Raw genomic sequence first — 25,247 nt, 5'->3', positions numbered from 1 at the left:
AAGGTAGTGCACCCAGCCCAAGGCACATTGGTAAAACTCTCCCTACCATCAAGAGCATCTGCAGGGAACACTACCAATGGAGAGACCAGCATTTATAAGCAATCCACTCACCCACCACACACTCTGTTCTTGATGCTACAATCAGGAAAGATGTTCAGATGCCACAAGAGTCGTACCACCCAGTTCAGGAACAGCTGTGACTGCTCCACCAACAGACTCCTCAGAAACAAACTCAGCCAGGGACTTACTTAAGGATCTTACTTATTGATTTTTTTTTCTCTGTATTGCACAGTTGTTTTGTTTTCCTTTCTTTATTTGTTCAAATTTGAACATTGAGTCAGTTTATTTTTTTGTTTCACTGCCAATATGTGGTATTCTGCCTCACCTGCAGGAAAAAAAATTCTCAAGGTTGTATGTGATGTCATGTATGTACTCTGACAATAAATCTGAATCTAAATCTGACAGTTAAGCAGATTACCACAATCTTCCTGGGCTGCAGTGTGATTAAGACCTGTTTGAAACAGGGGTGGGGGTTACCTTGCCCTGTCAGAGTGAGATACTGAAGATATCCATGAAAATTTTGGCCAGTTGGTCAACACATGTTTTCAGTACTCAGCCAGATACTCCGTCCAGACTGGATGCTTTCTGTGGATTCATTATCCTGAAGGCAGTCCGCACGTCATTTTCAGATACTGACAATAGTGTGCTATCAGGGGACATGGGGGTGCGCAGTGGTGGTTCTTCCATATTCTTGTGGTCAATTCAAGCATTGAGCTCATCTGGGAGTGAATCATGGCTGTCTTCTATTCAATCAGATTTTGCTTTGTGGACTCACCTTCTTCAATCATAGGGTTCAATGGTGAATTTCATTCCGAGTAAAGGCTTCACCAATTTTAAAAATAAGAATTGGATGGTGACGTATTGTGGTTAGTGCAATGATGTTGTAATACCAATGACTTGTGTTCAAATCTGGTGGTGTGTGTAAGTAGTTCTTATGTTCCCCCTGTGAACTGCATGAGTTTTCTCCCGGTGCTTCAGTTTCCTTCCACCAACCAAAACATACATACAGAGTTGATAGATTAATTAAGTGTAAATGGGTGACAGAGGTTTCAAGGGCCAGAAGGGCATTTAAAAAATGGAATGAGACCGATAATGGAATTAAATTGTGTTCTATTTACTGCATACATTGACCAGATACTTATGTGTCAAACCCAAAATAATTGAAATAGTTGATCTGAGTATATAGTATAAATGGGCTTAGTTTCCAAGACAATATGAAACCTATAATCTTCTCACATCCTGATAAAAGCTCATAGATGTTTGAGTGCTTGCATTTCATGGAATAAATTTTCCACTTCCAAGAAGGCAGTTTCTCTCATCAAGAACCCTCACCACCCAGGCCAAGCCCTTTTCTCACTTCTACCATCATGAAGGAGTTACAGGAGCCTGAAGACACACACTCAACATAACAAAATCAGCCTCTTTCCCTCCACTATCATATTTCTGAATGGAAAATGAACCTATGGGCACTACTTTATTTATTCCACTAGTTTTTATTTAAATCTTGTATTTGCAAAATTGCAATTTATAATAATTTTGCACCTTGTTCTGCACAATACTGATGCCACAAATAACAAATTTCATAACACATATTGATAACAATAAAACAGATTCTGGTCCTGAAAATAATGAGTAGATTTCAGCTTTCATCATATTTTTGAAACTCTACCACACTGAGCAAATGTGCTCACTTCAACAACTTCATGGCGAATGTTGACTGAATCTTGCACTTCTATGAGATCTCTCCATGTGGCTTCTGTATTATTCTGCACCCTTGGCAGACTACAATGTCAATGACTCCCATATCTTACAAGCATCAAGCACTTGTATTTAAGATGAAGCATGAACTTGTCCAAGAATTGACTTTCTTCTCTGTATCTGATACACTTACCTTTATTCCTATCTGAGGAGAAAATCTCCTTCCTAAATAGAGCAAGTGCATTTCTATTCCATTCACACGCCAAAATAAACCTTATCCCATGAGCCCGAGCTTCATTTCCAAGTGGCAAAATAACATTATTTCTTACCAATTTCGTTACCCTGATTTTTATCATCACACCATTCTATTACCTGTGGTTGTTGGGAGAGAGAATTGTGTTTAGGTGCTATTTATGATGAGAGGAATGGGGAGATCAAGTTAGGCAACAGCTGTGCTTGTCACAAGGTAGGAAAAAGGGGGAAATCCATTTATAATGGTTTAATAATGAAACAGGGATATTGTTAATAGCTCTACTTCATAAATGTTAACATTTAGAGATGATACATTTAGAAATAATTAATTGAAAGATGTATAAAGACAAAGAAGACCCTCTTTTAAAATAAATCCAAATACTGTAATTAACTTGTAGCATTATTTTTATATTGTTTGTGGTGCAATGATTAAAAATAAATGATTTATTGGACAATTACATGTTAGTAATTTGATGAATAGCTTTACAGGAGGGAGAGTGTGTTGTCTTCTGAGATGGAATCAGTGTTGACGATACACCGATTAATCATGCAGTTAAAGGATAGTTTTAGACTGCTGGAAGTTAAAGGTGGTCTAGGCATTTAGGCAGAAAAATAGTAAGGAAAATTTAAGCATGAAGCAAGAGGTAATGCATTTGAGAAAATTCAACTAATCAAAGGAATGTAAAACAAAAGGGAGTATGTTAGTGTCAAGTTCAAAAATGATTGAAGCATGCAAGATGGGTCACAATGTGGTTAATAGGTGATATGGGTTACTTTCCTTAACGAGCCAAGGTAACTTATGGCCTTCCACACAGATCTGATTTGTGAAATCTACTATTTATGAATTTTATAAATAATTTGCATGAAGAAGGTGATGCAGGGGATGAGGGTCAGGGGCAGTCAGTAAGTTTTCAGATTCCATGAAGGTTGAAGTTTTTGTCGATGATGTAGAAGGTTATGATAGATTTTAACTGGAAATAGATGGGATGCAGGTTTGGGCAGAGAAGTGGCAGATGGAGTTCGATCCAGATATATCTGATGGTAGATGCTACCTCTCTACCATCAGACTCCTCAATGACAAACTCAATCAGAGATTCATTTAAGGACTCTTACTTTTACACTTTATTGATTTTCTTTTTGTTCTCTCTTTATTGCACAGTCAGTTTGTTTACATTCATTATCTGTTTACAGTTTATTGTTTGTTTTCATGTTTTACATTGTGTGCAGTTTATTCTTTCACTACCAATTAGTGGTAATTCTGCCATCCCCTTAAGATAAAGGAATCACAGGATTTTATGTGATGTCACGTATGTACATTATATTTGTTTTTTAATAAAATATAAAAATAACAAATAAATTAAAAAAAAACCTTTACAAAAAAATAAAGTAAAAAAAACACTTAAGTGGTACAACCCCCCTATAAACCAAATGTGGTAAATACCACTAGTGGCAGACAACTTTGGAAGATTCAGAGTCACCCTCCCCACCCTCCCAACCGTTAAACCAAAAGAAAACTTTTCCATATTCAGACATTCATCCCATGGATTCCATGTCACCACAACTTGATCGTTCTCCCCCATCTCAATCAATTTCTGCTCCTCTGAATTCTTTCTTCCTTTTCCGTTCGCATTCTTCTTTGATTTCAACTGTTTCTGCAACTCAGAACTAGTTGGGTTATTTGGTAGAGAATTAGCAAACGTTAAAGCATCATTCTTATCCTCAAAAAGCTGAGCCTGAAAATTACCATGAAACATTTTCAGTACAGCTAGGTATCTGAAAGCAAATCTGTATCCCTTCTTCCCTAAACCGCCTTTGCTGGATTAAATTCCTTACGTCTCCTCATAACATCCTGACTCAATTTGGAATTAAAAAAAACACTCTATTGCCTTGGACCATCAATGATCCCTGATTTAGGTGAGCCTTCTGCACTGCAAGACGTAAAATCATATTATGATCTTGATACCGCAAACATCGAATAATAACTGCTCTAGGGGGGTTGGTCTGGGAAAGGATTTTGCATTATCACCCTGTGTCCTGGGTCTAACTCCAACCCATCTGGAAATGCATCTTCTCCCAACATTTCAGGTATCCATTTCTGAGTAAACTTCACTGGATCTGCTCCTTCTATATCTTTCAGCAGTCCTAACTATCTTAACATTTTTACACTAACTCTGATTTTCCATTGAGTCAATATTCTTCAAAAACCCTTGTTTTGTACATCCATCCATCCTTTCAGTATATCTTTCCACTTTATCATTACAGTCACTACCTATTAGTGGTAATTCTGCCATCCCCTTAAGATAAAGGAATCTCAGGATTGTATGTGATGTCATGTATGTACTTTGACAATAAATCTGAAATCTGAATTGATGCACTTTGATGAGTTTGAAGGCAGAACATATGATTCATGGCAATATTGTGAATTCTGTGGAGGAACAAATGGATCAAAGACCATAGATCCCTCAAGGTGGCTGCACAAGTTTATACAGTGGTGAAGGAGGTATATGGTGTGCTGACCTTCATTAATGGGATATTAAGTTCAAGAACCATCAGTACATTGTAGCTCAATAAAACTCTCGTTAGTCCACACTTGGAGTATCTTATTCAGTTTTGGTCATCTCACAATAGGAAAAATGTAGAAGCTTAAGAGTGGATGCAAAGGAAATTTATCAGATGTTGTCTGGATTGAAGAACATAGCTGATGAAGCAAGGGTAACTGAGCTAAGGCTTTTCTCTTTAGAAAGTTCAAAGAGGAAGTCTGATTCACATCTAGGCATGGCATGTTGGAATGCAGAAATACATAATTATATATCCCTGGAGAAGATTACCTACAACTTAAGAAAAAAAAAGATTTTTTTTACAGATCTTGAAACCATATTTACAAAATTCAGGTGTAAATCTTTAGATGAGTTTTTCACAACCCTCAAGACCAGTGTTGACCTTCTCCAAAGAAAATTAAATAAAATATGAATTTGTGAGCTGTGGAGTGTGCTTTACTTTTAAGCGATCCAATTTGTTTTTATTATCTTTCTTATATTTTCCTTGCTTTTCTATACTTTCATTTTTTTCTTTTCTTTTTCTTTGGGGGACTGGGTTAATACCATCATGAAGTAAATATTGAATGCACTTTAATGCATGTAGTTTTGATTTTGTAATTAACTTCATGTTTCATTAAAAATATATGTAAAAAAAGCAAGTTCAAATTTGAGATTTATTGACAGAATACATACATGAAATCACCTACAGCCCTGAGATTCTCTTTCCAGTGAGCCAGGCAGAATTTCTACTTATGGGTAGTGCCAAAAAAAACTCAAGACAAGATATGTAGACAAAAGAGAAAAATGTAAACAAAGAAAGAAATGTGAATAAACAATGGTATACAGAAGTTAAGTATTCAATGATAAATAGTGTGCAGTGAGAGAGGCCTTAAATGAGTCTATGATTGAGTTTGTTGTTGAGGAGTCTGATGGTGGAGGGGTAGCAACTATTCCTGAATCTGGTGGTATGAGTCTTATTGCATCTATACCACTTTCCTGATAGCAGCAGTGTAAACAGAGCATGTCCAATAAATGCTGTTGCTCCCTGATGGTAGCGTTCCATGTAATTTCTAGATGGTGGGGTGAGTTTTGCCTGTGTTGTACTGGGCTCTGTCCATTACATTTCAGGGTTTCCACTCAGAGGGATTGGGACCCCTATACAAAGCCGTGTTGCAGCCAGTTAGCACACTTTCCACTGCACATCTGTAGAAGATTGTCAAGGTTTTCGATGTCATCTAATCCTTTGCAAACTCCAAAGGAAGTAGAGGCATTGACATGCTTTCTTCTTGATCGGGTCCAGAAAAAGTCCGCCAAGATAGTGACTACTAGGAATTTAAATTTAAATCTCCACCTTTGAGTCCCCAATGATTACTGAATCACACACCTTTGGCTTTTCATTCCAAAAGAATGCAATTAGCTCCTTGGTTTTGGTGACATTGAATGCGAGGTTGTAGTTCATACACGATTTATCAATTTTTCAATCTCCTTCCTGTATGTTGACTCATCAACCCTTTTATAACATTTTTACACAGAGAGCAGTGGATACTGTAAGGTAAAAACGAGATGGGACCGGAGAAGGAGTCACCCAGTACTAAGGAGTAACAGAATGCAGATGTGACCTTGTACACTCAAGATAAGCTTTGCACTAACAAGAATGATGTGCAGCAGACTAACAGAGAAGGGTAGCAACAGTTTATTCATTGGACAATGTCATGGTATGATCATTTACTAAGTACGTATCCTGAGGTATAAAAAAAACACCACTTGCTGATAACGGCAGAATGCGCCTTCTCCAACTAACACTGTTAGTCGCAAGTGTTACAATCCGGTAATAAAGAACAAAGAACCTTGATTTCAACTCAGTCTGGTGTCTGACTCACTCATTCGTGAACAAAGCAGACCTAACAGTACTTGGAATGCAATGCTGAGGGGTGCTAGTGGAGGCTGGTACATTACAATGGCTCTTAGATAGGCACATGGATGTAAGAAAAAAAGGATTATGGGTGTGAGGTAGTTAAGGCTTAAACTGTTGTGGAGTAGGTATACATAAGTCATCACAACATCATCGGCTGAAGAGTTAGGTGGAGGAAGCTAAGTCTTACAGAGTGGATTCGGTGATTAAAAGACTAAAGCTGGCAGTGCAGAAATCAAATACAAAATGTTTTTAAAAAATGAGAGGTAATGTGGTAGGGAATCTCACCGCTTGAAAGGTCAGGAGAGGCAGAATTCCTCACCACATCCAAGAAATACTTAGTTTTGCACTTAAGAGCTGTAACCCATGGGGTTACAGACCTGGTGAAGGAAGATTTATTTTTTGACAATGAGCCAAATGGCCTCCCTTTGCAAATAAATTAACTATAATTCTCTGAGTGCTTAACCTCAATTTAAAAGCAAAAGTTTCCAAGATAATACCAGTTTGATGGAGCAGCAAACTCAAAATAACATGCAGCAGGGACCTGCTGAACCAATAGTAACACAATATCCATTGCATGTTTTTAATTTTGTGATTAATTTTCTATTTCCTGATTTTATTGAACAGGAATTCAAAATGATAGTGGGCTCTGACATCACCGACATTTTATTTATCCTTAATCTTTCCATCTTAATTTTCTTTCCTAATTTTTTTTTGGAAAAGATACACTGTCTCAAATTTTTCAAAACAGTTTGTGTTTATTTCTGTTCACATTTTTGTTGCTGACTAAATAATTCACTCAAAATGAGTTGTTCACGAAAATAAAATGCTAAGAGGTTGCAAATAAAATATTTATAATATTACTTCTAAAATGTCTTTTTGTGTCTTCATTGAAATGTTTACATGATCACACAAGATATTCTTTAAAGCTTGCATTTATAGATGGTAACGGGAGTGTGGGGACCTTTCGTTCACAGGAAAAAGTTATCAGCAAGATCTTTCTCAGTTGCTGCCCCCTAGTAACTAAAGAGCGGCTCCCGAATTGCAGAGTGGATCCCATCAATCTAGAAGCAAGATGGACACAATCCTCAATACCAAGGATAATGCAGAGAGAGCAGCACTTACCATGCTTTGTTGTCTTTCTCAACCTCACTAAAGCCTTCAACCTTCAATGCAGAAGGGACTGTGGAGAATTATTCTCAAATTCTGCTGCCCACTGATAGTCTTCTCAATTTTTACTCTGCTGTGCAATGCTATGCCAGCTATTATCTTAATATTTTCAGAGTTAATTTTGGCTGATGGTGTGGCTGCACTATTGGCCAACACTTTTTCACATCTGCATTGCATTCAGATCTAATAGTATTCTTTCGAAACTATGGGAAATTCACGGCAAAAGCAATTGCCTGAACCTCAATTGTTGAACTGCCTTATGCAGATGATGATTGTATTTTTTGCATGTCACAAGCCCTGAGATATCATCCACTAATTCACTGAAGCATTAGAGTAGATGGGCTTTGTACTCAATATCCACAAGACAAAAACCTCTCTCAGCCTATTTCTGCTGCACCATACTAACCATGAAGGTTCATGGCAGCCCTGGAAATTTGGAACCACTTCTCTTATATCAAGTAACATTTCTCAGCATAGGCAGATATCATTGATAAAATTCACTTTTGCCTTTAGCACAAGCACCATTTTTTTTGAACAAGGGAAAAGGTGTTTCAAGATTGAATCCTCAAGCTGGCACAAAATAATATGCTCCATTGACACTAGTGTTCCCAGGACTCCTATTGGTTTTGGGACCTGGACTATCTCGAGACACTAGAACAATGCTAACAGTGCTGTCTGAGGAAAGTTTTCCAAGTGTAACAGAAAGGCAAGTAAGTCAATGTCAATGTATTTCCCAGATTAACATTCCTAGCATTGAGGGTCCAGGTCCACTCAGCTGGTTCTGATAGCCAGGCCATCTTGCTCTATAAACCAACACTGATCTCTTGAAACAGAGGTTCTATTCTTTCACTAGAGGAGGCATGATGCTGAACCAAGCCATGAAAGACCCCAACAATGAAGACGCTGTTTACATCCGGTACCGCACGGATGGCAGTCTCTTCAATCTGAGGCGCCTGCAAGCTCACACCAAGACACAAGAGAAACTTGTCCGTGAACTACTCTTTGCAGATGATGCCGCTTTAGTTGCCCATTCAGAGCCAGCTCTTCAGCGCTTGACGTCCTGCTTTGCGGAAACTGCCAAAATGTTTGGCCTGGAAGTCAGCCTGAAGAAAATTGAGGTCCTCCATCAGCCAGCTCCCCACCATGACTACCAGCCCCCCCACATCTCCATCGGGCACACAAAACTCAAAACGGTCAACCAGTTTACCTATCTCGGCTGCACCATTTCATCCCTCAACATTCATTGGAGTGCTTTCATCCCTAACGTCGAAGTACTCGAGATGGCAGAGGTCGACAGCATCGAGTCCACGCTGCTGAAGATCCAGCTGCGCTGGATGGGTCACGTCTCCAGAATGGAGGACCATCGCCTTCCCAAGATCGTGTTATATGGCGAGCTCTCCACTGGCCACCGTGACAGAGGTGCACCAAAGAAAAGGTACAAGGACTGCCTAAAGAAATCTCTTGGTGCCTGCCACATTGACCACCGCCAGTGGGCTGATAACGCCTCAAACCGTGCATCTTGGCGCCTCACAGTTTGGCGGGCAGCAAACTCCTTTGAAGAAGACCGCAGAGCCCACCTCACTGACAAAAGGCAAAGGAGGAAAAACCCAACACCCAACCCCAACCAACCAATTTTCCCTTGCAACCGCTGCAATCGTGTCTGCCTGTCCCGCATCGGACTTGTCAGCCACAAACGAGCCTGCAGCTGACGTGGACTTTTTACCCCCTCCATAAATCTTCGTCCGCGAAGCCAAGCCAAAGATCTCTTGAAACAGAGGTTCTATTCTTTCACTAGAGGAGGTTACCAGTTGGATAAAGGAAACCATTAAAGGATGTACTCACAGCTTCCTTGCAGGTGAATTTTGGGACACCTCTGACTTTTGCGAATGCTTTGCATATGACCATTCAGAGTAGAGAGGAAACACTCAGGAAAGTCCAGACACCAAGAGCATAATAAGAGGTTGTTTTTGTGATTAGATGGTTTCACAGGGATTGGTGCTGGGACACTTTCTATTGTAATGTGGTGCCTGCAGGGCTGCTGTAATGGTGCAGACCCTGGTAATGCACCATCAATGACTCAGAAGACTATTACGGAGAAACCAATAGGCTTTAATTCACTTGAGAACATGGCATATCCTTACTGTTTGGCTGTCCTGCATTGAGTTGCAGGGGGATGTGGGTGGGACCACAGGTACAACCAGCCAACAGGCATGCTTGACCAGATAATTGTACATTTCAGTGGTTTACCACACCTAGAATGAGGAGAGCAGGGACACAGCACTGCTCCAAAGATTCAGCTGATTGGACCTAACGCTGGTGGCTCTGTACTGACTTTAAAAAGCCTGTTAAAAGAGCCAACGGTGTTTGTAAGTAAAATCCTACATCAACAGAGTTCTGTGCCCATCATGAAGGCTCCTGTACTTAGCAGCAGCCACCATGGAATCCAGACTCTGGGGGAGAAAGCCACCAGAAATGGAAAGAACACCCCCCCTCATTGAAAAGGAGAAGAAGAGAAGGTGACCCTACAAGGCCAGCGAGGGGCTCAGTGGCTGAAGGTCCTTACAGGGCAGTGACCACAGCAGCAGACGAGTGAGGGGGTCCAAAACAAGGACACATACAGGCTGCGGGTGATGCAATCAGGAACCTGCATCCAGCTGTGGGCTGCTGGAGACTGGCTCATGGTTCATCCGAGCTGAGATCTGAGAGGATGCTGAGGGCAAGAAGGGCTCGCAAAGGGCCTTGAGCACTGAAGGCTTCCTGATCGAGTCAAGGCTTGTATCTGGAGCTTGGGTTACTGATGGATTGAGCAGGAGTCTGTGCAGGTGGAGAGGCTATGGGAGCACTGGAGGTTAATTCACGGACACTCAGTGTCTCTGAAGGAACTCTTTTTTGCTTATCTTTCTTTCTTACTGTAAAGGGCGCCAGATGACACTAATGATGTTTTACACCAGGCAGAAGCCAATTTACATGAACAAAAATATCTCCCAGAAAAAGGCCATTTAAAGTTTGTACAGAGCCACCAGCAGTAGGTTTGATCGGTTGAATCTTTGGAGCAGTGCTGTGACTTGGCTCTCCTCATTCCAGATGTGGTAAACCACTGTAATGTATAATTATCTGGTCAAGCATGCCTATTGGTCAATTGTACCTGGGCCCCTGCCCACAGGCTCCTGTATAAAGCTGACTGTTCCACAGTCCCCTGCAACTTAGTGCAGGCGACTCTTTGCCTTACGGCAGGCAGAAGGCAATTTACATGAACAAAAATATCTCCCAAAAATGATGGCGCTACTGTTGCAGACACAGCACTCCCCTGCAGGATCCTATGACCAGTCTGACTACAAATGGCTCCATATAGACTTTAAGCGGGTTTTAAATGAGCCAACAATTTTATTTAAAATCCTCTGACAGCAGGGTCTGGCAGTAGCTTTGAGCGATTTTAGACTCTGGGGGAACTGTGGACTAACACAGGGCATCGATAATGTGGAGAACACCTCCATTGAGATGGAGATGCAGAGGAGATGACCCTAAGAACAGTGACCACGGTGGTGGAGCATTGCTGGTTCATGAACTCCAGACATTGGAATCAGTATTCGAGAGGATGTTGAGGTCAGGGAGGGCGCCAGAAGGGCTTTGGGCATTGAAGGATTCCTCATTGTGTCGGAGGTTTGGATCTGGGCTTGGGCTGCTGTTGGTTTGAATTGAATTGGAGTCTTTGCAGTTGTGGAGGGTGTAGAAATACTGGTGGTGAATTCATGGACACTCAGTGATTCAGGGGGGACTTTTTTTGCTTTTATTTCTCAGACTGTGAGGTGCCAGAGAACTGTAATGCTAATGCCAAATTTTTGTCTGCCCTATGGCATACCAAAAGCAATTTATACTCAAGGCAATTTTGTGTAATATTACATTTCAGTTTTATGACATGACAATAAATAGTATCTGATCTATAAAATATTAAATGACAATAAAAACATCTTGAATCTTCAGTTTACAAATAACACAAAGATTAGTGGAGTTGTTAGTGTGGAGGGTAGCCTGTGGGAATTTGGTGGAATTAATGTGTTGGTGAAATGGGCTGAGAAATGGCAGACTGACTTTAATTTTGATAATTGTGATGCCATGTATTCTGGGAGTCTCAATGATGCTCAATGAGATAAGATTTCAGGGAATAGCGAGGGAAAGAGGGAACTTGGCTTGCAAGTCTAAAGATCCTTGAAAGAGGTGGCATGAGTAATAATGTGGAAAAGCAGGCAAATGGAATACTGGAATTCATTAGTTAGAGCACTGAGTACAAGAGCAGGAAAGTTATCCTGCAATATTATAAAACATTGGTCAGAGATCAGAAGGAATATTACATGTATTTCTGGTCATACCACTCCAGGAATGATAGAGAGGGTACAGATTAGTAAGGATGTTACCATGGAAAGAGCCTTTCAGATACTGGAGATACTGGAGATACTGGAGAGGCTAGATCTTTTTTTCCCAGGAGTGAAGGAAGTTAAGAGGGGATGTGATTTATATGCATAGAATTATTATGTGGGTGGGGGGGGTGTAGATAGGCTAAATAGTGGGATACACTACCCCATATCAGAGGTAGATACAACTGGAGAACAAAGGGTTAGAGTCAAGGATAAGTTAATTAGATTGGAGCCAAGGAAGATTTTTTTTCCACCCTGAGAGATTGGAGAATCTGCAATGAGAGTGTGGTAGAAAATAAGTTACTGACAACACTGATTTCAGCTCATATTTATATTGTCTGGTATAGATGCTACTATCCGAGTGAGATGCATGATCTCACATAGTATGGTATCATATGGATGGGTGCCAAAGCTGGATGATACAATTAATATGAATGGGTGCCTATCGGTCAACTGCATGTCTTGGACCAAATGACCCGTTTCCATGTGGAGTGACTCGATGATTCCCTGACTCTATAACAGCTAATCATCTCTTTCCCATCTGCCGAAGAATCTGCAGTTACCCAGTTAACTTTTCAGTCACCTCAGAACCCATAAAACCAGAGTGAAATCTATTTATCCTAATTTCTGACAGACTTCCTAAGAAAAAGATTAAAAATGCTTCTTTGGCTCACATCGCATTCTGGACCCTCATTCATTCTTTATTTCTTCAGTTACAACTGGATATAACATTCAGTTGTGTAGCAGGCAGAATATTACTGCCGATATGGATCTTTGCACTGAAATTTGTAGAAAATCATGTGTCTTCTTTTCCATTTAACTCAGTGATCCTGAAGTCAATTGTTGAAACTCAATTTAGCACAGAGAGAAGGCTCATTGTGGAAATCTGATTTTAATAAATTAATGCATTGCACTCTATTTAAAGGGTGACACCAAAGATACTGCTGTCCCTTTTGAATAGAATTTCTGGATTCATTTCGTGACATTAAATTTTTTAAAAATATATCTCCTTTATCTTTCAGTGAGAAAACTCTAAACATCCTGAAATTTGGATTCAGCAACTATTACAAAATGGCTGTCAAAAGTTGGCACATATGAAAATGTTCAGATTTTAGACATACATTAATAAAAATAACACATGTTCTCTTTGGAGCAGCGTTCTCTCAAAGGAAGAGAGGTGCCATGATTTCATTGCATCTGTTAAGACAACAAGCTGGCAACTAGAGTCAAATGTGACATATGTTTCTTGACAGTCTCAGTTCTCAATGGACATTAGTCCAAAGCACAATAGCTTTGCAGTGTTGCTGGACTAACTTATGAAATAAGGGTATTTTGACAGTAACTCTATCACTTGGATAACAAGTGACTTTTATCCCTCCATGTACTGACCAGGCTTGTCCAGTAAGTGTTTTGCAGAGGAGAATCTGTTCAGGTCCTCAACATTAATCACCATTGTGACAGTAAAAGCTGTCAGCTTTCCTTTAGTCAGTCATCATTCTAACGAATACAAAAAAAATATGTTTTATTGCTGATATTTACAGTATATTATTACCCTCAAAGGCTGGCAGAATATTTTCTTCTAATTGAATGGTATTACTCACTTTTCTTTCTCATGACAGAAATCCACCTTAATGTTTTTTTTCTCCCTATGTTATTCATCTTCCTCTAGCTGACCTCTTTGTTTTTCATGCCTCTCTCTCCCTCTCTCTTTCACTCCCCCCCCCCGCCACCACTCTGGAAATTTCTTAAAGATTAGATCAGATTGTATGATTGGCTGTTATGTGATTGAAGATGGAATTATTAATATTTGATCCTCTGGAGATGCACAGTGGTCAGGTGTTAATAGATAACTAAACAAACATTAATAGTTTACAGTGTGGGAAACCATTTCATGTAATGAGAATTAGAGGTTGGTTCAAATGTAAATGCATATCACACACATTATGTGATAGGAATACATTTACAAGCATGTTGCATTTTTTTATTTAGATATGCAGCACGGTAACAGGCCATTTCAGCCCACAAATCCGTGACACCTAATTTAAACCCAATTAACCTATAAACCTCGGTGCAGTTTTGAACAGTGGAAGGAAACAGGAACCCCTTGAAAAAACCCATGCAGACATATACTTTGGATTTCCATCTGTAAATCAACATTTACAGTGGAAAGGCAAAAAGCAGTAAATTACAATTCAACACGTTATGTCAGTTTATTTTATGATTAACAATATCGTAATTTGATTACATTTCATGCCAAATAAAAAGTTCAAAGATAGATGTCAACCCTGCCTTTGCCTCAACTGATGCTCCTCGGGCTGCAGAATTCCTTCAACAATGTTTTTTGCTCCATATTCCAGCACCTCAGTCTCATGTGTCAGCTCTTCCTAAAACTCTTCCTAGAAACAATTAATTGTGAGGCAAGATAAGAATTTAGACAGGGAATTCAATACTAAGTTCTTCATCTGAAGAACAGTGAGAATGTGAAACTGACTTGCACGAGAAAAATAGAGATTCAGGATTCTATTTAAAACTACAAGTTAAAAAGAATGTTCAGTGCCTGCATTAATTGGTTGAACTAAATGGCCTGATTATGTGCTGCATACATTTTCTGGGGACAATAATCAGGCTGCAACTATTTCCTGGGAATGAATCAAACAAGTGGATTATGTTTCAATGTAAAAAAAATTGGGAACACTCATTTAGAAATTTTTTCCTCTCTGTGTGTGTGTGTGTGTGTGTGTGTGTGTGTGTGTGTGTGTGTGTGTGTGTGTGTGTGTGTGTGTGTGTGTGTGTGTGTGTGTGTGTGAGTGTGTGTGTGTGTGTGTGTGTGGTGCAATTGCTATTTTATCCCATAGAAAATAAATTAACAAATCAGCTCCTCTCCTTGGCTTTCTCTCCATAATCTTTCATGCCCTGACTAATCAATTACTTGTCATTCTCTGCCTTAAATACTCCCAGCGACCACGCATCCACAGCTGCCTGTGGCAAAAAGTTCCACAGACTCACGACCCTCTGGCTAAACAATTTTTTCTGCATCTCTGTTTTAAAATGACGCCTTTTTATCCTCAAATTATGCCCTCTTGTTCTAGACTCACCCACCATGGGAAACATCCTTGCCACATCAACTTTGTCCGTGTCTTTCAGCATTTAAAATGCCTCTGAGGTCTCCCCTCATCCTTCTGTACACCAACAAATACAGTCCATGAGTCGACAATTATTCCATATAAGCTAACCCTTTCATTCTTGGTATCATTCTAGTAAATTTTCTCTGAAGCCTCTCCAATGCCAGCATGTCTTTTCTCAAATACAGCACCCAAAACTGTACACAGTACTCCGAGTGAGGTCTCACCAATGCTTTATAGAGTCACAATATTACATCCCTGCTCTTAACCATAACCATATAACCATATAACCATTTACAGAGGGGAATCAGGCCATGTTGGCCTTTTCTTATATGCTATCCTTCTAGAAATGAATGCTAACATTGCATTCACCTTCTTCTCCACCAACTCAACCTGGAGGTCAACTTTTAGGGTATCCTGCATGAGGACTCCCAGGTCCCTTTGCACCTCAGAATTTTGAATAGTCTATTCATCTTTTTCTTCTACAAAAGTGCATGATCATGCACTTTCCAACATTGTATATCGTTCCATAATCCATATCAATTATATGCAACATAAAATAAGTGATCTCAACACCAATTCCTACTCTCTGTTCCCTGCTGACCAGCCAATGCTCTAGCCATACTAGTATCCTTCCTGTAATTCCATGAGCACTCATCTTGTTTAGCATCCTTGTCAAAGGCCCTTTGAAAGTCAAAATACACAACATCCATTGCATCTCCTCTGTTCATCCTACTTGTGATCTCTTCAAAAAATTGCAAAAAAAATGTGATGATATGACCACCAGCCTACCTCAGGGAGTGATCTCTGTACCTGCAGCAAGACCACCTAGGGGGATGACTCCACCAGGCCAGTGGTCAATCACCTGACCTGAATATAAACCTGAGCCGGCCCCTCCTGAGCCATTCACATGGGGAGCCACCAAGGCTTGAACTGGCATTTCGACTTTTAATGAAATAAAGTCTACTGTACCCTCTTTTCTGAGTTTGTGCTTATTTGCTGCTACCTCAGTGCACCAGAGTTTGTCAGGCATGATTTTCTTTTAAAGAAACCACATTGACTTGGCCCTATCTTTTCATATACCTCCAGGTATTCCATAATCTCATCTTTCAACATCGACTCCAACAGCTTCCCAACCACCAATATAAGGCTAATAGGTCTATAATTTCCTTTCTGCTGACTCACTCCCTTCATAAACAACTGAGTGACATTCACGACCCTCTAGTCCACTGCTACTAGAAGATCTCTACTGCTACGTCCTCCAGAACCTGAGGGTGCAATCCATCCAGTCCAGGACACATATCTACCCTTAGACCAATTAAGTTCGTAAGTAGCTGCTCTCTCATGATCTTGACTGCACTTATTTCTCTTGAGAGTCTAGTATGCTACTGATATCTTCCACGATGAAGAATAATCCAAAATATTCATTCAGTTCCTCTACCATCTCCATGCCTCCCATTACAGTTACTCCAGCATAATTTTCTATTTGTCCAATATCTATTTTGGTCACTCTTTTATTTTTTATATGTTTTAAAAAGCTTTTAGTATCTTCTTTGATATTACTTATTAACCTCCTTTCATAATTCGTCTTTTCCTTTCTAATTACCTTCTTAGCTGCCTTCTCCAAGTTTTTAAAAGTTTCCCAAGCCTCTGTCTTCCCATATTTTTGCTTCCTCGTATGCTCCCTCTTTTGCTTTTACTTTGGCTTTAACTTCCCTCATCAGCTACAATTGTCTCACTTACCCATTCACAAAATTCTTTCTTTTTGGTATGTGCATTTTTCTAAATTTCCACATTGCTGATCTGCTGTTTTCCCCAATAGTGTGTTTTCCAATAGACTTTGGCCAGTTCCTCTCTCATGCGACAGTAATTTCTTTAATCCACTGAAATATTGACACATCGGACTTCAACCTCTACTTTTCAAATTTCAATCATCTTGTGATCACTGCCTCCTGAGGGTTCCTTTACCCCTGAGCTTCCCAAACTTTTCACGGAACCTTTTTGGGAAGCACTTTCAAATCGTGGAACCCCAAATGTCAGTTACAGTTTAAAAAAAACCTAGTATATTCATAAGCATAGTAAGAAAGTAAATAAACTCACAATTCTCCACATTAAAATCATTTGTTGCCTCTAATTTACATTAAATGGGATGATGGATTCTTTTTTCTTGTCCTCACTGATCCTCTTACTGTTGGGCACAATATTAGATAATTGTATCCTTATGTCAGGAGCGGCATCAAGACAGTTTCTGTATTTTGTTTTCGTTGCTGAATAATACAAAAATGCAGCCTCGCACATGTAAGCCATTTGAAATGGTAATAGACAATGCATAGCAGATTTTGTCAAGGCTAATCCAGAAATTAGCCTGTGGTAAATCTTTAAATCTTTACAGCAAATGAAAGTCAGATGTCACGTTGATTAGATTTCCATATTTATAATAAACTGTCGGATTGGGACACGACAATTAAATGATTTTGTACCCATCTCTTGTTCTTAAGTGTAGAACATAAAATACTTGAGGGTCGTACCATTTCATCAAGAAAATCTTCAACAACAAACACATCATGCTCCATCACAAAGCCTTGTAAACTGGAAAAACAATCAAAGTGTTTTCCTTTCAACATTGCCTTGTAGGGCCATGTTAATTTCATTCAGCTTTCTATATCAGCAAGATATGCAAGATGCATGAACCAGTTGCAGGTTCGAATAGCCTTACCAATACTTTTCCTCAGGATAACCATTTCACTTCTGTATGCAGTAGTAAGGTTGTATGTTGGCTTCCCATTTCTTCACAGAGAGTTTTAAACAAACAGGACTGCAGGAGTCGACTTAATTAACAATTTTGACTGTTTCATCGATCAATTGTCATGGGCATGGGCATTTTTTTCACTACAAGTGCATGTCCATAAGGGTTACAGTGAGTACTTCTGCAATTTGGTGCAACCCTCTTAATTCTGGAAACAGTTCCAGCAACTTTCCCCATGAGAATTTTGGCTCAATCTATGGACACGTCTAAGCACGTTTTCCACGGAATGGCATTCTTCATCATTGATGGATTTAAAAATTTCTTCCCCTGTTGTGTGCCCTTGCAAAGATTCACAAAGTCCATCTTCCTCAATTTCCTTCTCAGACACATACCTGACGAAGACTAGAAACACTGGAAGATCACCTACATCTGTTATTTCATCCAGCAAAGAACCTATTAAGTTCGCTTCTATGTCCTCAGCTCTATCCTTAATACATCTTGCAGCAGTATTATTTAGCATTTGCACTGCATCATTTTTCCTGCTGAACTACTCGTTGAACATACACTTCACTAGATCCTTTGAACATGAGTTAATTATAGTTTCTCCAGAGTGTGGCCCTCTCCAGCAAAGGCAATTCGATAACTTACACGGTAAGAAGCTTCAGTCACCTTCTCATTCTCTGTCTTTGTTCTCTTTATGGTTTTCATCATAAAATCTTTACTGGTTCCAAGTGAATCTGGTTTTCTTTTAAAGAAGGACACATCCTTATCTTTGTGCAGGGGATGATTTGTTTCCAGATGTCTTTTTAATTTTGTTGGGGCCAAAGAACTGTTGGACAGAATTTTATCACATAAAACTCATTATGCATCTGGAGCCACTACTCCCGGCTGAGGTGAATCGAAGCGACAAATAATTTTCATCATACCTTCATTCCTTTACACTTGATTTTTCAGACATAGGCATCAAGGATGAATATTCATAAAAAATGGTGGCACCTTAGTTCTTACTTCAAATGAATTATCCTGTCTCCTATGTTCTTTTTCAAGCCAACGATCCATAGTTCTTAATACACACGTGGAATATCTTTCAGTTTAAATTTTAAAATGTGGACAGCCTTGTAGCAAAAAAAATCCAAGTCTTATTGGTTGAAAATGGCGTCTTGAGGCCTGAAGTCTGCGCTGATTTCTGTATTGCTGATGTCAAGCCTCAAGATGCCATTTTGTTTTGTTAGCGTCAAGGCAACTGTTTGATGCCATCACAGAAACACAGATATTTAAAGACACAGGCAAAAAATAATTTAAGTAAAAACAGTGTTATTACTAGTTACAGTTATTACTACTTATTTCTTGCACAGAACCCAGTTTGAGGAACACTGCTTTACCTTAAGCTCTCCAATCATCTCTGGTTCATTACACTGCATCCAATCCAGAACAGCTAATCCTCTGGTGGGCTCATCAACGAGCTACTCCAAAAAAACCATCCCACAGGCATTCTGCAAACTCTCTCTCATGAAGTCCTGTACTGGTCTGACTTCCCCAATTTGCTTTCATGTTAAAATTCCCCATAATTATTGTAATTCTGTCTTTCTGACATGCCTTATCTATTTCCAGTATTTTGTAATCCACAATCTGGCTGCTGTTTGGGGCCTGTATATAATTGCCATTAGTGTCCTTTTGTCTTTACCATTCCTTAACTCAACCCATAAGGACTCTACCTCTTCTGATCTGATGTCCCTTCTTTCCAATGATTTAATATTATTGCTTACCGGCAGAGCCAAGCCACCTCCTCAATTCCACTGCCTATCTTTGTGATACACTATGCATCCTTGGACGTCCATCTCCCAATGACATCCATCCTTGAGGCACAACTCGGTAATGGCCACAAAATCATACCCTCCAACATATAGCTGTACTGCAAGATCATCCACTTTATTTCTAATGCTGTGTGCATCTAAATATAATACTTTTAGACCAGTTTTTGAATGTATTATGTCTCAGTCATCCCTCTGGCTATTATTTTGTCTCGTTATCTATCTGTCGTCCTTGCTGCATACTATCTTCACTTTTCCGTTGTTTTCCCCTTCATCAGCTCTAGCACTTTGGTTCCCATCTCCATCCCAAATTAGTTTAAACCCTCCTGAACAGCTATATTAAACATACCCACCAAGATATTGGTTCCCTTAGGATTCAGGTATACCTTCCCCAACAGAAATTGCAATGATCCAAGAATCTGAAGTCCTGTCTCAGCCATTCATTTATCTGCCTGAATTTTTGCCCAAAAATCATAATGCATTTAGCACAATAAAACAAGAACATTTTCTAGGCATAATATCATTAGGTTTAAAATAGAGTATTTAAGATATTCAGCATACAAGGCCTTCTAATGTCAGATTCATAGTTAACATAAAAATTCTTTATGTAATCTCTATAAAATATGTTGTTTATATTCTGCCAAAATCTTATTACCCCTTCCTCACACTCACTAATTTTTGGATGTCAAGTTGAAAATCTCATTACAATAGATTTGTGCCCCAGCATGTGAAATACTTTCTTACACTCGATTATGTCGATCATTGATCATTTTTATTATTATTTTACAGTTTTTGTGATGGCATAAAAAGAAAAAAAAAGAAAAATATTATAGATGGGTTTAACTATGGTTGTTCTAGATTATATTATCATATTAGACAGATATTTCTCTGTGTTATGAGCAAGGCTTGATATATTGTATCTCAATTGGTTTCGATCCAGAATTGTTTTTTAAGAAATAATATTTAATCAACAAATATGGATGGATTTGAATTATATTTATATTAATTTATGATATGACATGATTTTGCTACATTAGTAGATTTTGTATGTAGGATGAATATATTAAACTCAATAAACTATTTAAAAATTAAATAGAAATATTCAATGGCAACATGAACAACATTTTTCTTGAAAATTATTTTGCTTAACCTACCATCGTTAAAACATAATATTTCATTTTCTTTATTTTTAAACAGATGAAACTCATGGGTCTGGCTGATCTGTTACACCCTGCTGCAGACGCTTGTGGGGTTTTAGGCTAAATCTTATGACCAACATTTGTCCAACAACTTACAGAAATAATTTTTCTGATTGACAAGACTCGCCAGACACACTGCAAGCCAGAACTTGCTGTTTGTAAGCCTTAACATGCTCTTTCACTCCTCATTAATGAGAAATCACTGCAGGTGAAAATGCCCAAGGAAGCTATTACTTTAGACAACAAATTTTTTCAAAAGGTTTTCTTCCTGAAGAAAAAGTTGGGGATTATGATAGACAACTTCAAGATGAATACAAAGATAAAACAGTGGAAGTTTGGAAGAGATTTAATTTTTGTCACTTGATGGGATGTCTTTTTATCATAGAATAGTACTTTTATTTTGCACAGAATTTGGAAATTAGACTGTTTTTATTCCCTTCCAAAATAAAGATGAACTGAAAGTTAAAACAAGTGGAAGTATAGCTAAAAACAAAGTTATCTATCTGGCATTCATATTTTCAGACTACAAACATTAAAAGAATTTTCATTAAAGTGTAATCATGTATAATTTTAATCTATTAAGAATGTGGCACCAAGTACAAAAAAAAATCCATGGTAACACTACTGAGGGTCTATCAAAATAGTATCCAGTTTCTCTATTAGGTGATGCAGAATTGAATGGATGCAATTTGCCTTTGTTTGTGTGGTGGCATACGCCACATTCATGCCATATTTATGCCTGTTTGAAGTATGCAGAGAAGGCAGACCTTGATGTGAATGATTTTTCAACTATGATATTCAACCAGTAGTACCAAATAAGACATAAATGATGCAAATAATATTACTGAGCATTTCAGGACTTTGCACTTGAAGGATCAATCATCAGTCACCCTTCACTACAATATCAATATTAGAAGCAGCTGAGATCACTTTAATGGCTGTACATAAAACATAGAAAACCAATCTGGGGGTCATTTTAATGCCTTCATATCAAATGCAGTGAATTAAGAAAAAGCCAGGATGGATCCTTCAAGTGCAAAGTTCTGAAATGCTCAGTAATATTATTTGCATCATTTATGTCTCATTTGGTACTACTGGTAGGATTTCATAGTTGAAAAACCATTAACATCAAGGTCTGCCTTCTCTGCATACTTCAAACTTATCCCGAGACAAACTATGAAAGAAAACATTGTTTGTTTCAGCCTTCTGCTAAATCCAAAGGAGTGCAGTAAGAATGGCAAAATACAGAATTGTCTGTCCAAGGAGAAAGTTAGTAAATTCCTGATTGAGCCAATCTTCGAGGCAGGTCTTGAAAGTTGTAAGTGTTCAAATAAGATGGATTGGAGGCAGAGGAGGGTCTGTCAGCACCTCACAGACAACTGTAAAAATAATTGAGCAGACATAACAAGGATCTTCAAATATCTCAATAAAAACTGAAGGAAACAAATGACAAATACAAAGAAGGGAGTTCCTGAAATGTGTACAGGATAACTTACTTGATCAGTAATTTTCCAGCCCAGGATGCTTTCAGTGGAAATAAGCAGATCAAGATCTGTGTTGTGGTGGAAGAGCTTTTGGGAATTAATGATCATAATGTCATCAGATTTAGAATTGTTATGGAAAAAGACATGGCACAACCAAATGAAGAAACATTTCACTGGAAGCATCCCATTTCAGAGATCTGGGCTCCTCTGGATTGGGAATAAAGATTGGCAGGTAAAATAGAGGAATAACGGAAAGTATTCAAAAAGTATTCAGTCTTAGACAAGATAATCCTGTGAGAGGAACAAAATGGCATCCATATATAAAAAAATGCAGAGAAAGAGATAGGTTACCGTAGTGATGCAATGAAATTGAAAGACCAAAACAAAACATGTACATAGTGGGAGAGTCCAGAACCAAAGGGCGCAGCATCAGCTCTGTGACTTAGAATGCTGTTGATACTGCCATTAAATATATTTAAAGTGAGAATGGATAGGTTGATTAATAAGAGTGTCAAAAGGTATGGGGAGAAGACAGGTGTATGGGTTAGAGAGGAAAAATACATCCACCATGGTTTGAATGGCAGAGCAGGCTTGATAGGCAAAATTCTGCTACTATGTTTTACAGTCTTATAAATTGTCGAACGTGACATTGCATTACTACGTTAAAAGAAGCATAGTGGACATTTGTCTTCCCAAAGAAAGCTTATAAAAGAGGAAATTATTTTAGATAATTTACAAATCATTGGTACAAATGATTGGTTCTTGGAAAGGTGTTCTAGAGAGATTGCAGGTAAAATTAACATCAGATGTTTGGAAAAGCTGGAAAAAAAACAAGTTTGCTCTCCACTATGCAGAGATGGTTAAGGACAATGTTATAGAAATATTAACAATTGCAAGGAAATTTGATGGAGTGAAAGATGAGTTGGAAGAAAGTTATCAATTAGGTGGAGGATTATTTGCAATAAACCCGAGGAAAAAAGGTTAATTTTCCAATTTTTGTGATTGTGTTCAGAAAAATCAATGAGAGAACATTAAGGAACATGGGATAACAGTCCAATAATCCTTGCAGTTCACTGCACAGTGATGAGAAAGGTGTACAGTAGACTAGCCTTCATTAGCTAAGTCATAAAATATAAAAGCAGGGATGATATTGTAGAGCTCTACAAGAGCTCTAGAAGACATTGATTAGATCACAGCTACAGTACTCTGTACAGTTCTGCTCAACACATGCAAGCAAAGACGTGATTGTACTAAGAGGATGCCGGTGCGTAGAAGAGTTGGTCTGGGACGCCTGTGTGTCAGGGTTAAAGTCCAATTACATCAGGCAACATTTGCTTGAAGAAGACCGGTTACCATTAAAATGGACTGTACAACTGGCGAGGACACTCTACTTGTCCCAGCACCACACCAAATTGATTGCTGGCAAGAAGGAGCCCTCCATGTGCACGCCACTGGCGCCCCCATCATGGGAGATGGCATCTGGGACAGCCGACGTCACCACTGCAGCCATGGCAACCGAGCAGTTGAAGTGCTACTTCTGCGGGCAAACGAAGCACCCACAATGACTCTGCCCCACTAAAGATGCTACGTGCTCTGGCTGCGGTAAGAAGGGGCATTATCAGTGGGTTTGCAAGGTCAAGATCTCCCAACGAGGCAGCGCGGAATCCGGTACCGGCCTCATGCGATACGAGGGAGGTGCCATCTTACCTGCCGTCACTCCTGCCCTCCGCATGGATAGCACCGCTACCACCCTCCACGCTGTAGGGGAGCGTTCCAGATGTCAGTTCCAGCTGGTGCCGTGATTCCACATCCATCGGGCCCCATGATGTCACTTCCGCCATCTTCATGGACAACTCCAATCATGCCCAACCCTGTAACGTCACTTCCATTTTCTTCCACGACTTCGGCAGCGATGACCACATACTATGTCGCATCTCTGGCGGTGGAGGGTGAACGCTATGACAACTTTTCACTGTTGGTCATGCCCCAGTTCTGCATTCCATCATGCCATTCCTGGATGGCAATCAGGTTTCCAGGTAACTGCTGTACATTTTTTTGGCCACCGCCGATGCAATCTTTACAAATTGCGTTTGAAATTTGTATGGCCTCATTATGCCACGATGTTTCCTAGTAAAAAACAGTTCTGGGTTTTATGGAAAATACTTCCTTATAATTTGTTCTAGGAAACCCAGAAGGGCCTCACCTTGGAACATGACCAGGTTGAAAGCCCCAGATAATGTTCAATGGACCCCAGACAATGTTCAATGAACCACATCCCTTTCACTTTGGGCTATCGTGTCAGCATTTCAATTACATGCTGGGGGTTTCCACAAATAATTAGATTGTTTCCTATTGCAGAAGAACAAGGATCTTTCCATTTTTATGCATGGTACTACATACATTCTTCACCTTCACTCAGTCCACCTTTGTGCTGTTTCCACTGACTTGGCCATTCACGGCTCCTATCATGAGTGTTAGTTCCTGGCATTTTGCCCTGACTTTAGTGAGAGGTAGAATTTCACCTTTGCTTCTTTATCATTTGTCATTGGTTAGAGTTCAGCACTAAATCAGAGTGATGTTGTCGACTTTCCCTTTTAAGTCTGCTGCTGCCAGATTTCCATGAAAGCAAGAGGTGCTCCATTCCTTCTTCAAAATGATAGCAACCACCTGTGGTGTCATCCACTGAGCCAGACTCTTCATGGCTTCTCCCAAGGTCATTGCCAATCTTCCTCATCCTCCCCATCTACTCTCCTGGCACGCAAGATGTGTGGTGTCCAATTTTTACTTGGAAATGAGCCGTTTTTCTCTTTTGCTGGTTGAACATACTTTCAACCAAACAAAACC

At 39.3% G+C, this 25,247-nt stretch overlaps 1 pseudogene; it reads right to left on the bottom strand.

Annotated features, from left to right (window-relative positions):
- Positions 1-17,764: 17,764 nt before the first annotated feature.
- LOC138756718 (zinc finger BED domain-containing protein 5-like) lies at positions 17,765-24,244 on the bottom strand (annotated as a pseudogene).
- Between the last annotated feature and the right edge of the window lie 1,003 nt (positions 24,245-25,247).

Source organism: Narcine bancroftii, chromosome 3 (assembly GCF_036971445.1).
Source record: "Narcine bancroftii isolate sNarBan1 chromosome 3, sNarBan1.hap1, whole genome shotgun sequence".
Classification (NCBI taxonomy): domain Eukaryota; kingdom Metazoa; phylum Chordata; class Chondrichthyes; order Torpediniformes; family Narcinidae; genus Narcine; species Narcine bancroftii.
Note: the sequence above shows the minus strand (reverse complement) of the source record. Positions and strands in the feature narration are given on the sequence as shown.